Raw genomic sequence first — 12340 nt, 5'->3', positions numbered from 1 at the left:
GTGTTTGCTCATGCATGCACATTGCAGGGGCAGGGGAGGGGACTGAAATAGGATTTTATTTAAAATGTGACATTATATGAAATTATGTTATAAAAAGTGTCCTGAATTTTTTAGAAAAAGAAATCTGCAATAGCCAAGCACACTTTTATTGCTAATCTTCATATTTTTTCTTATATTATTCTGACATTACTGTTTAAAGTGAAAAAAGAAAGTAGTAGTGTATCTTTTAAAATTTCTAATAAAGGTAATGGGATTATTACTACTCTTTGTAACTAAAAATTTTAATATACAATTAAAAGACTTCCTTCCTCAATTGCCCTTCTCATAGCAGGGAAGATGTAGACTTACAGTAACCCTAGGATCCTGAATGCAGCAGAGACTCTCTGAGCTGACTGCCCCATCTACAGTGATGAACAGGTAAGAATGTGCTGATGGATGGAATCCGAAAACATAGAAAAGTTAAGTCTCCAATTTGGCTGGCCACATTGATCAAAATTTCAGTGGTGTTATTTTCTTACTATATGAGAGAATCAAACAGTTGTAGTAACCATTTGAGGGTATGAAAGAGGGTGGAGAGATTCTAGGATATTATTGTCATAGAAGCTTAGGCATATAGAACAAGATCTTATCCTTGCCAAGTTCTGAATGGGGGACAAGCCAGATGGGGAAGAACCAACAGACCCAGAAACCTGATTTTGAAATCCCACATAGAATGGCTCCCATCCAATTTCAGAACCCAGTTCAAGTGCAGCCTCCATTCTGCCAATGGGCCCTGCCTAACACAAGGAGATCTGGAAGAAAAAAAAAGGGCCCTTTTGTTCCTCCTCCAGAATCAAGAATCCAAGGAGCAATGAAAATGTCACAAAGGCAATATAAAGAAGTCTCACTATTATGACACTGAAAAATAATTCATTTACCCTACTGTTGATCCATTCCCTTCAAGGTCCTAAAGATCCCATGCCCTTCCTGCTCCCTATCTCCATCATAAACTTTCATGGCACAGGCCAAGTCTCCCTTAATATTCATGGCAAAAAGCCATTCCATCATGGTCCAGTTGATTTCAGCTGCTGAAGGGCAGAGGCACCAAATTCGTTTGTTGACATACAGAGGGAAATAATGGATACTGGGGACTCCAAAGTGAGGGGTCGGGTAGGAAGGGGGAAATGACTAAAAAGTTACCAATTGGATACAATGTTCACTATTTGGGTGATGGGTACATTAGGAGCCCACATCTCACCATTATACCATATATCCATGTAGAAAACCTGCATATGTAACCCTTGAATGTACAAAAAATTTTAAATTTTAAAAAATAAAGGAAAGGTTGTAAAGAAGATCTCATAGTTATTTTGTTACCTAAATTGATGTGAAGATGGCAAAATTTAAGTGGTAATTTTTAATTATTCTGGAAACAGAAAAACATTCTCCACAGAACACTATTGGAAATAAATCAATGCCTCATAGACACAAAGAAATTCTAACATTCTTTTTCTAATGTATTAGTTTATTTCTCTATGCTGAATTTTATTCCAGAAAGGATTTGTGGTAATCAGAATGCCTTAAAATCATATGTTAAAGGCTCTGTTCCTAAAATGGCATCCAGTCATAATTGTCTCTGTAATTTCCTCCTGAGTAGCAGTCATAACCACCCTGGTTTCTGCCATTATAGTCTCTGGAACTGGAACGTCCATATCCATATATCCATATCCATATACATGGCGCCTATAAGCCCAGCTACTTGGGTGGCTGAGGCGGGAGAATAGCTTGAACCCAGGAAGCGGAGGTTGCAAGTGAGCCAAGATGGCGCCACTGCACTCCAGCCTGAGCGGCAGAGTGAGACTCTGTCTCAAAAAAAAAAAAAAAGTGCATCAAGAGCATGATTATCCAGGGGTGTTTTCTAATTCAGATCACCAAACTGATTATATTGAATAGTTGCTTTAAAATGTTTGTAAATGTCTTTTTTTTAATACTAGAAGAAAAAAATATTCTGTTGTGTCTCATAGGATGTCCTTCACAGAGCTTATTAAAAAGATGAAAACAAAAAAAAAAAAAAAAAAAAGACATTGAGTTCGTTCTTCAGGGTAAAACTACTTTGTTCTTGGCATTTCCTGGCACTTCTTATGGGAACTGAAGTCAGGCCAAGGTGTTGCCAAACCAGAGTTGAGAATCTCTGGACTGACTGCCCCTCCTATAGTGATGAACAAGTAAGAATGTACTGATGAATGAAATCCCAAAACACAGAAAAGTCTCTAATTTGGCTGGCCACATTGATCAAATTTCAGTGGGGACATTTTGATATTATAAAAAGAGAGAATCAAACTAAAAGAAATGCAGTAAGGGTCTGTTATCATGGAAAAATTGAGTGTGTATAATAAGCAGCTAAAATGCAGTGTTCATGGGCTCATCTTACATGTTCCAAAATTAATGTTTTGGTGGATGGTTTTTAGGATAAAAATAACTACAACCTAAGAAATCAGAATTATGAAGACATGTTACTCTAAGACATTTTCTCACGTATTTTCTTCCTATTGTGAATTAAGCTGTATACACTGTTGAGAAGTTAATGCTTTCCCATTCAACAAAATTTAATGCTCTACTCACTTTGTGGCTTATGATGAGACACACAGATATTTTTTCCAAAGACATTTTTAAAACATCATATTTCTAAACAAAAATAAAATGAACTATCCATGGTTAGGCTCCAGAAATAGTCCACCACACAAGTTTTTCAGAAACAGTGCCAAGAATCTTGGCAGCTAATGTATAAAAGTCATTGTCCTTTTCCCAACCATGGTGGTATTCTGTGTCTCATGTACTTTCCAGAAATTATTACCATCCAGTAGATATTAACATTGTCACCCTCTGACAATATATTCATAGACATAAAAAATGAAAAACAAAAAAGGTGGGTAATACCATTTTTTCAATTGTCAGACCTCCAACAGGAATCAAATTAGGCCTTCCAAGATTTAGCTGACCGGGCACAATGATAGGCCGAGGGACAGCACTAGATGCTGCTGATCCTCCACAGAAGATCAAAACAGCCCCTTAGGGGAATCTTCATCTTAGTCAATAGATCCTTCTGAGATTAAGACCAAAGCGGGCACGTATTAAAAATATGATTGCTGGAGGATTTAATGAGCTGATCACAACAAAGAAGACACTGAAGTGGCTAGCATGTATTGATCACTGCTATGAGTGAAGCATCATATCCAAGGCTTTATATAAATTAGCTCATTTAATCCTTACAACAACCCCTTGGGATAGGATTACCAAAGCCATTTTAAGAAAGGGGAAATAAGCTTGTAATGACTGACTAACTTGCCCGAAGATACACGGCTAAGAATTAGCAAAGCTGTGATTCAAATTCAGATGGATCTGTGTGCCGACCTCTTCATTTGCCAGATACACTCTCCACCTAACCTCAGTGCCAGGTGGTCAACCTCTATGAACTACATCTGTGGGTGTTGGTGTCCTGCCTTCTGGATTCCAGTTGATTCATCCAATGAGAGCCAATCAGGAGATCAGAGGCAGGGAGGTTTATCTGGGTTCCTCCACTGTGGCATCACTTCAAGTTGTCTGTCCCTCAACTGAAGACCACTGTGCTTCCCAAGATGGTGATCTCTTCAAGACTATCTCCCTCAGCTTCCAGGAACCAGTCTCTCTACTCCTTCATCCCTTCCAGACAGAGGCAGTAACAGCTATACTCTTGCTAGCTCTGAGGTTCTACACCAGGCATCCCCAAACTACGGCCCACGGGCCACATGCGGCCCCCTGAGGCCATTTATCTGGCCCCCTGCCACACTTCAGGAAGGGGCACCTCTTTCATTGGTGGTCAGTGAGAGGATCACAGTATGTGGCGGCCCTCCAACGGTCTGAGGGACAGTGAACTGGCCCCCTGTGTAAAAAGTTTGGGGACGCCTGTCACCATCCAATGTGATTTCACTCTATCCTTTTTTTTTTTTTTTTTTGAGACAGAGTTTCACTCTTGTTACCCAGGCTGGAGTGCAATGGCGCGATCTCGGCTCACTGCAACCTCCGCCTCCTGAGTTCAGGCAATTCTCCTGCCTCAGCCTCCTGAGTAGCTGGGATTACAGGCATGCACCACCATGCCCAGCTAATTTTTCTTGTATTTTTAGTAGAGACGGGGTTTCACCATGTTGACCAGGATGGTCTCGATCTCTTGACCTCGTGATCCACCTGCCTCGGCCTCCCAAAGTGCTGGGATTACAGGCTTGAGCCACCGCACCCGGCCCCACTCTATCCTTTTATATAGTCCCTGAATTAAATCTCTCATAAATTAAAATAATTTGAATGTACCTGTTGATTCCTGCTGGGACCCTAAATAATATAGTCTGACTCCAAAAATCATGCTCTCAACCACCAGGTTAAACTCCCCACTAAATTATTTGAGAGTCTTAGGTGTTTGTGCTCTAGGATAAACTTAACTAGTCTCCAGTATTACCTTATTATATCCTTGAACACCATGAGGCCCCCTGGAATCAGGGTCTCTGTTAAATCATTTCCTTACATCTTCCCTTTATTACTTTATTTCTTCCTAAATCATATTACATTTTATATTATAGTATGGAATTATCAGTTTAAATATTAATAAATACTTACAAAATCAATAATTTATGATGAAATTCGATCTTTCGAAAAAAATGGCATGTTTTTCCTTTCTAGGTCTCAATTGTCTAGGACTTAGTTTTCTTTCTTTAGTGAGAATCTAAGTAGTAAAATAAAGACCGCTGTGAATATTTATGTTCAAATTCTTTAGAAATATTGAACGGCAAAGTGCCTTCTGCTGTCTCTTCCTCTTTCTTTTAAGGATAGTGCTTATATTGGATTAGGGCCTCATTCTTATAACCTCATTTAAACCTAACTACCTCTTTAAAGACCCTACCTCCAAATACAGTCACATTCTAAAGTATACACAGTTTACTCTATAACAGACACATTATAGATTTTGTTGGTTCCAGCTTTTTAGTGTTATAACAATGCTGCAATGAATAGCCTTGTAAATATATCTTTGTACATATGTAAGTATATCCATACAGCAAACTCCTAGAACTAGAACTGCTGAGTCAAAGGAATACATTTACATACATATTGCCAAATTGCCCCAAATTTGAACCTCCATCAGCAGTGTCTGAGAACAGTCATTTCCCCTCACATCCAATGCATGGCATATTATTGAGCTCTTTTTTATCTTCTCCAATCTGTAAGTTTAAAAAATACCTCATTTTGATCTGCTGCTTTTAATTACAAGTGATGTTTTCTACAATATGATTTTTGTAAGATGATACCATCCTTTTTTTATACATGTTATCATATTTATAGTGATTAAGTATTACATTCTATATATTATTTTAGGGAATTAAAATTGCTAAAATATATTTCTTGAGTCTTACAGGCCACTATTGGCACTTTGGTGCCAATATATCTAATCCAATATAAAGAAGGCCACACATGCTTTCCATAGAGTCTGTTCTAAATATGTACTTACTGAACGAAACTGGTCACTGATGGCATTTACTATCAGTTCTCAGTGCTAACAAAACAAGTCCCTAATTATCAGTCCATTGCTGAGCAGTTACGTGTCTCTCATTATCTTTAAATTAAGTCGAAGTCTTTTTTCCTCTAGGAATTATTTTCCAGTTGTATGTAGGCATGACCTAACCTAGTGTTTTTAAATTGGGTTGAAAGAAAAAAAGATTATTTTTCAGTTTAAACTTACCTGGAAAAGCTGAACAATTAAATCAAATTTAATTTTTAGCCTAGGACTAGTGCATACTAAACTGTTCTTGTACACCGCTATGCTTTTAGAGCCTCTGTAAGACATGGTACCAGAGCAACCTCAAGATAGGAGTCCCTATTGGAAATGGGCATTCAGTATAAATCAGGACAAGTTAAAATGAATAGGCAAGTTGTCGGGAGAAAGATGTTTAATATAGAACATAAAATTTAAAAAAGAAAAATTGTCTGCAAGACTTTGGCGTGAGTATATTTATTGGGATGGGGCCCCATAGTGAGGGAGGGAGGAGGAGATTATTTTTATATTTAATATAACTGTCCATGTTTCCCAAGTGCCTCTTAATAGCAGCAGTAATATTTATGAACAGATACACTAGTCAATTCTGTTTGCCACATGTAAATTTAAAAGTGCATGTTAAGTTTGCCATGTTCCAGGATTTCATCATGTTTTTGGCAAGCGTACGTACACATAAGGAGACCTTTTGTTAAACCACATAACTCTGATCTTGTTTATGAGCTCTAAAATTAAATTATCTTGCATAAATGCTCAGAAGGTAATTTTCATATTAGTCTCAATGGTCCACAGTACCACCACAAAAGATTCAGTCACAATTCATTCTGTGACACTGGGCAGCCTGTCGGCTTCATTGGTGGTACAATGTGCTGCTTCATGGGAGTTTCATGACCTACAGACTCTCAGGCATTTGCAGAGGGAAAGAGTAGCTGGAAGCATTTTTGTCAGATCTGTGGCAAGCACATTTACTATTGAATAAAGAAAATATACCACATACCAATGCAATAGAAGGAAGACTATAGTTCAGAGACTGCAAACTTTTGGGGTAAAGGGCCAAATAGTAGCTATTTTAAGTTTTGCAGGCCATGCAGTCTCTGTCACAACTACTAAACTCTGCTTTTGTGTCACAAAAACAACCGTAGACAATACATAAATGAACAGGCATAGCAGTGTTTCAGTAAAACTTTATTTACATAAAATGGATGGCAGGCCAGATTTGGCCTGTGTGCCACAGTTTAACAACTCCTGCTTGAGATTATATTGATCCCTCTCTTCTCTGGGATTTTCCTTTGTAAACATACACAGTTACTATGTGTCTGGCCTAACTGAGTTTTTTAAACATAATTCCATCCTCAAAACAACTCTGCTATTATTATCTCCCCAATTTCATAGGTAAGAAAACTAAGGCACAGAGAGGTTGAGTAACTTTCACAAGGTTATACAGCCATTAAGTGGCAGCGCTAGAATTCAAACTCAGGCAATCAGACCTCAGAGACCACAGTTTGCCACCCTCTCCTGTGAGGTTTTAAACTGCGTTACAGTTTGCAAAATTTAATCTACCCTTCCAGGCTCTCCAACTCTGGCTGGTACCCGGAGCAGATTGTTCTTGGGTTCCCAGGTTGACTCTAATTCCTTGTTAGACTTCTAGAAAAGAAATACAAGGAAATTCTGAGGTTTCCAAGTCTACATCGGTATTTGGAGGTTCTCAGGTGCCTTGTAATGGACTCTAGAGCTTTATCCAGCACCTTTTCTCCATTTGCTATAAGCCAAGATGTTACTGTGTTCCTTAAGAAATAATTTGAGACAATATTATGCTATCAAAACATGCTATTTAAAAAATGACAGATGACACTAGAAACTTGCCGTATTTCAGGTAAAAGTAATGACTATAGAAATAAAAATGCAGGCCCTTTCACCACGGGAGGACATAGCGAGAAGGTGCCATCTGTGAACCAGGAAGCAGCCTTCACCAGACCCAAATATGCAGACACCTTGATCTCAGACTTCCCAACATCCACAACTGTGAGAAAAAAAAATCTGTTGTTTATAAACTAAGAGAGAGAGAGAGATTTAGCCCAAAGTTCTCCTATTAACACAAAAGTATGGTTCATCTGAAAGAAAACAGATGAACTTTGTCATCATAAGTAAGGGGATACTATGGTGAGGTTTGGAATTTATCTCTTGTCAAGCTGAATAAACAAATCCTAACTATTGACTTTCTGATAGAACTGAGGACAGAAGTTCAATTTTCAATTGCTGCTTACCTAGCACTCTGCATGACTTGGTCTTCCCTCACCACCTTATTTTACCATCTGGATCTTTCTTTTAATCGACACCACTTTCAGTAGGATTAAAACCACCATCCCAGATAATTAAAGATGAAAGTAAACTGAACATTCCCTTTTGGAACTTGGGAAATCCCTGCGGTTGCCAAAAAAGAACTTGAAATGCTTTAAGATTGAGATTATACATTCAGTCAAATCAGCAATTATAAATTACTAGCTTTGTGCAAGGCTTTAGAACATGAGTAGAATGAGAAAAGAGGTTATTCTCTCAAACAGCCTCTGGGAAAGGAAAGTGGGTGTTTTCACGTCCCATTCATAAAACCTAAAGAAAGTCCATAAACTCCTCTGGCCTTTACTGCAGAGCAAAGAAAACCCACTGTTTTCTATTTGTTAAAAAGCTTCAGCTTTTATATTTTGTGAGAACAGAGACTGCTTGACCCTAAGCGGCCCACAAATCTTATGCAGGACCTTTTTTGTAAGTTAAAAAACAAAAAAGGATATTTTATCATGCAAATGTGTCTTGTCGTTCATTAGAAAACAACACTGTGGTGTTGTGACCTGGGTTCTTAATAAGCGCTGAAGTTTTCATCTAATAGGAACGATATAAAAGAGTGAAGGAGGAGAAAACATGTGAGGCCTACTATGTGCCAGACGCTGTGCTAGGAAATGTAATATGCATTGTTACACTAAGAAAATAGCTAGCTGTGGCCTGGAGCAGTGGCTCATACCTGTAATCCCAGCACTTTGGGAGGCCAAGGTGGGCAGATAACGAGGTCAGGGGTTCAAGACCAGCCTGGCCAACATGGTGAAACCCCGTCTCTACTAAAAAAAATACAAAAATTAGCCGAGTGTGGTAGCGAGTGTCTGTAATCCCAACTACTGGGAAGTCTGAGGCAGGAGACTCACTTGAACCCGGGAGGCAGAGGTTGCAGTGAGCCAAGATCGTGCCACTGCACTCCAGCCTGGGCACCAGAGCAAGATTCCATCTCAAAAAAATACAAATAAAAAAGAAGGAACTAGCTGAAAATATTTTCTGCCTTCACTTGTTTTATTTTGTTTTCATTTTGAGATGGGCTCTTTTTCTGTTGCCCAGGCTGGTCTCAAACTCCTGGTTCAAAGGATCCTCCAGGCTCAGCCTCCAGAGTGGCAGGGACTACAGGCATGCACCACCATGCCCCACTGTGCCTTCAAGTGTTGAAGATTACCGATGATAATTTAAAATACTTTTTGATTTAATCTGCTCTCTGGAACATTTTAATTTCATTGGGAAAGCATTTCTTTCTTTTACACTTAACACCCTCAATTAGAGCAGGTGAAGGAAGACTTCACTTCAAAGTCTCTGTCTTGCTCCAGGTCAAGGATTGTACCTGCCCATTTTGTAACTGCTGTGAGAGCAATGGAAGCTCTGCAGCACTTTTAGTTATCAGGTCCTTCCTTTCCATCTCCCAATCCCCATTATAGACTAATACATTTTTCAATATGAAGGCTCCTGTGTGTTCATGACTGTGATAAATGAAGCATGGCTGAAGTGGCTTTGCAAGCAGCTGGAATATCCCCTGGAGAAGTCATTTACATAATTAAACCTTGGAGCATCTGAACATGGTTCAGACTGTGACCTACCCTTGCATCGGAGGTGCCTCAGAGCAGTGTCATATCATACACATTCTGCAGCTGCCTGATCAGTTTCGCTTCTCCATCAAGCCTTCTCATCGTGACCTGGAGAGCTTCTTCAAATACCACCTATGAGCTGCCTTTCCTTCCTATTTCCCACTTTGATTTTGCTGAAAACTCACTCTCCTTAACTTAAACTAATTTAATCTTTTTGTTGTTTTCTATGTGCCCTGGATATCAGAGGGATTATTTTCGCTGTTTAATTTTTTAAATAAAGGTTATGGGGCTCTGATTATAATCATTTACTAAGTACCTAGGAATAAATGTGATACCCTTTGCTCCATTTGGACAATTTATGTTTTCTTTATACAGATAATTCAGCTTCCTTATATAATCCCCATAGCAACCCAGGGAGGCACATATTACTATCCTTATTGTACAGAAGAGAAATCTGACACTTACAAGTTAAATTTGAAATGGGTTGGACAGTGATAATGACTGAAACCTAAGTTTTGACTCCTGAACCCCCCTGCTCTTAACCTTTAGGCAATATTGCTCATCAGCTTCTCTTTATTCAAAGTGCCTAACCCAAAACCACACAAATGCATCCTCATAAATTATCTTCAACTATATGTTTAAACTGTATCTTTTTAAATAACTTTTGTAAGGCTACATGTAGATAAGCTAGTTCTCAACATTATTTTGGTTGTGGATGCCATAACTTGACAAACAGTATGAACCCTCCACCCAGACAAAAGCACACATGCCACACATATAACAGGTCTAGATGGCTGCCAAATTTAAGGGCCTCTTTCTGACAGATTAGAATCCTCAGTCACAGGCTAATGTTGCCAGGTCATCTCTCTGCAGAGGTGAACAGCAGGCAATCCCATTGCCTGTTTTTATTTCTAGTGAAATGCAGTGTACCATTTCCGTTACTACACCCTGGCCCATGCGATGGCTCACAATAGACTTTCACGCTGCTGAGTCCGCATGTCTTTAACAATGACATTTAAAACAATGTGATCTTCTATCCCATCAATCTCAGAGATGTGGTATTGTTTCGCTATGCCAGTACATTTTTCCCTCCTGTTGAAATAGTATTGACTTGTATATTAAAACACATTTAATAATAAGGCACAATTTGTCTTCCTAACATAGAAACACTCAGAGAGAAAGGGTTTGACCACAGGGCATTAAAAAAAAAAACAAAAAAACGGAGAAGCTAGATATGAAAGGCAGTCTAGAATTGCATGGTAGTTAAGAGACCAAGTTTTGGCTTAAGGTGGCTATGAATTCGAGTTTGGCTTCTACCACATACTTCCTATGTGACCTTGAGCAATTTACTTAACCTCTCTGAGTTTCTTAATCCGTGAAACGGGGACAAAACTACGTTCTGCACGGCACGAGTTAATGTTAAATGAGATTTGATGAGAAATACATGGAGCACGTCATAGAGTAAGCACTGAATGATGGGTGCTATTATTATTTTATTCATAATAATTTTCAATGCACTGGCTATCTGGCATGATATTCTATTAAAGATATATATAGCTTTAATAAAGATATATATAGCTTTATATCTTTACATAAAGATATATAAAGCTATTCCAGTCAATAAACATTTTCCCCATATATATTTATCATTATTAAAAGTAATATGTAAAATTAAACTGTGGACTTTTGCCTGTACCCAAAAGGAAATTCAATCAATTGAATTACTTCTTTTTATGGAATTAGAACATAATAAAAATGCTTAAAGATGAAATTATATGATTACCCAAACTTTTAATCATTTGGAAAGATTTTCTGGGCCTAGGGTTATAGTAAAAAATATTAATCATCATTATTATATAACAGGAAAAGTACAGAGTAAGAGAGGCTACCTGATGATAAAATATCAATTATTCTTTTACCATAGTAAAATATTCTATGATGTATCCTTTCATTAAGAAGTCATCTAGAAGATTTACTTTTATTGAATTAAAGGTCAAATTGAAAATTAGAGATACCAGGCACTGCTTGAGCAATTTTATATATTCTCTGTGATCATGTCTCATAACTCCCTAGCAGAATAAAGATTATTATGACTCCTCTATGTTTAAAGCAATTGTGCAGTACACCGTGTAAAGTAACTAGTACACTTATCCCTTTATATAAAAGTAACTAGCACAGTTCTCCTTGGATATTCATGGAGAATAGTCCCTGAAAATAGTAAAATCCAAGGATGCTCAAGCCTCTTATAACAAGTGATGTAGTAGTTTTGCTCTTGTCACCCAGGCTGGAGTACAATGGTGCAATCTCAGCTCACTGCAACCTCGCCTTCCAGGATGCAAGCAATTCTCCAGCCTCAGCCTTCCACATGGCTGGAATTATAGGTGGCCATCACCACACCTGGCTAATTTTTGTATTTTTAATAAAGACAGAGTTTCGCCATGTTGGCCAGGCTGGTCTCAAACTCCTGACCTCAGGTGATCCCCCTGCCTCAGCCTCCCAAAGTGCTGGGATTACAGGCATGAGCCACCACACCTGACCTAGTATTTGAATATAACACATGCATATATACACTTTGTTAAAATAAAATAAAATATAAGGAAAAATATCTAAGCAAAAGGTTTTATTTGGGAATATGTATATAAACAGAATTGCAACTCAGAATTGCAACTATACTTACAGACCAAGGTGGTCATCAGTATGTCCAAAGAACAAAAGAAAAGATTGAGGTTTTATTAGGAAAGAGAAATGTAAAACATTTTGAGAGGAAGTTCACTGGTGCTAATGAGGTTTTTCTGAGTGGATAAGCTGTGATTGGTGAGTGGTGGCAGTAAGTAAAGCTCTTAAGAGTCAGGACAGGTCCATTCCACAGCTACTAAAGCTGGTCTTAAGGTTACAG

This window comes from Saimiri boliviensis, chromosome 13 (assembly GCF_048565385.1).
Source record: "Saimiri boliviensis isolate mSaiBol1 chromosome 13, mSaiBol1.pri, whole genome shotgun sequence".
NCBI classification, from domain to species: domain Eukaryota; kingdom Metazoa; phylum Chordata; class Mammalia; order Primates; family Cebidae; genus Saimiri; species Saimiri boliviensis.
Note: the sequence above shows the minus strand (reverse complement) of the source record.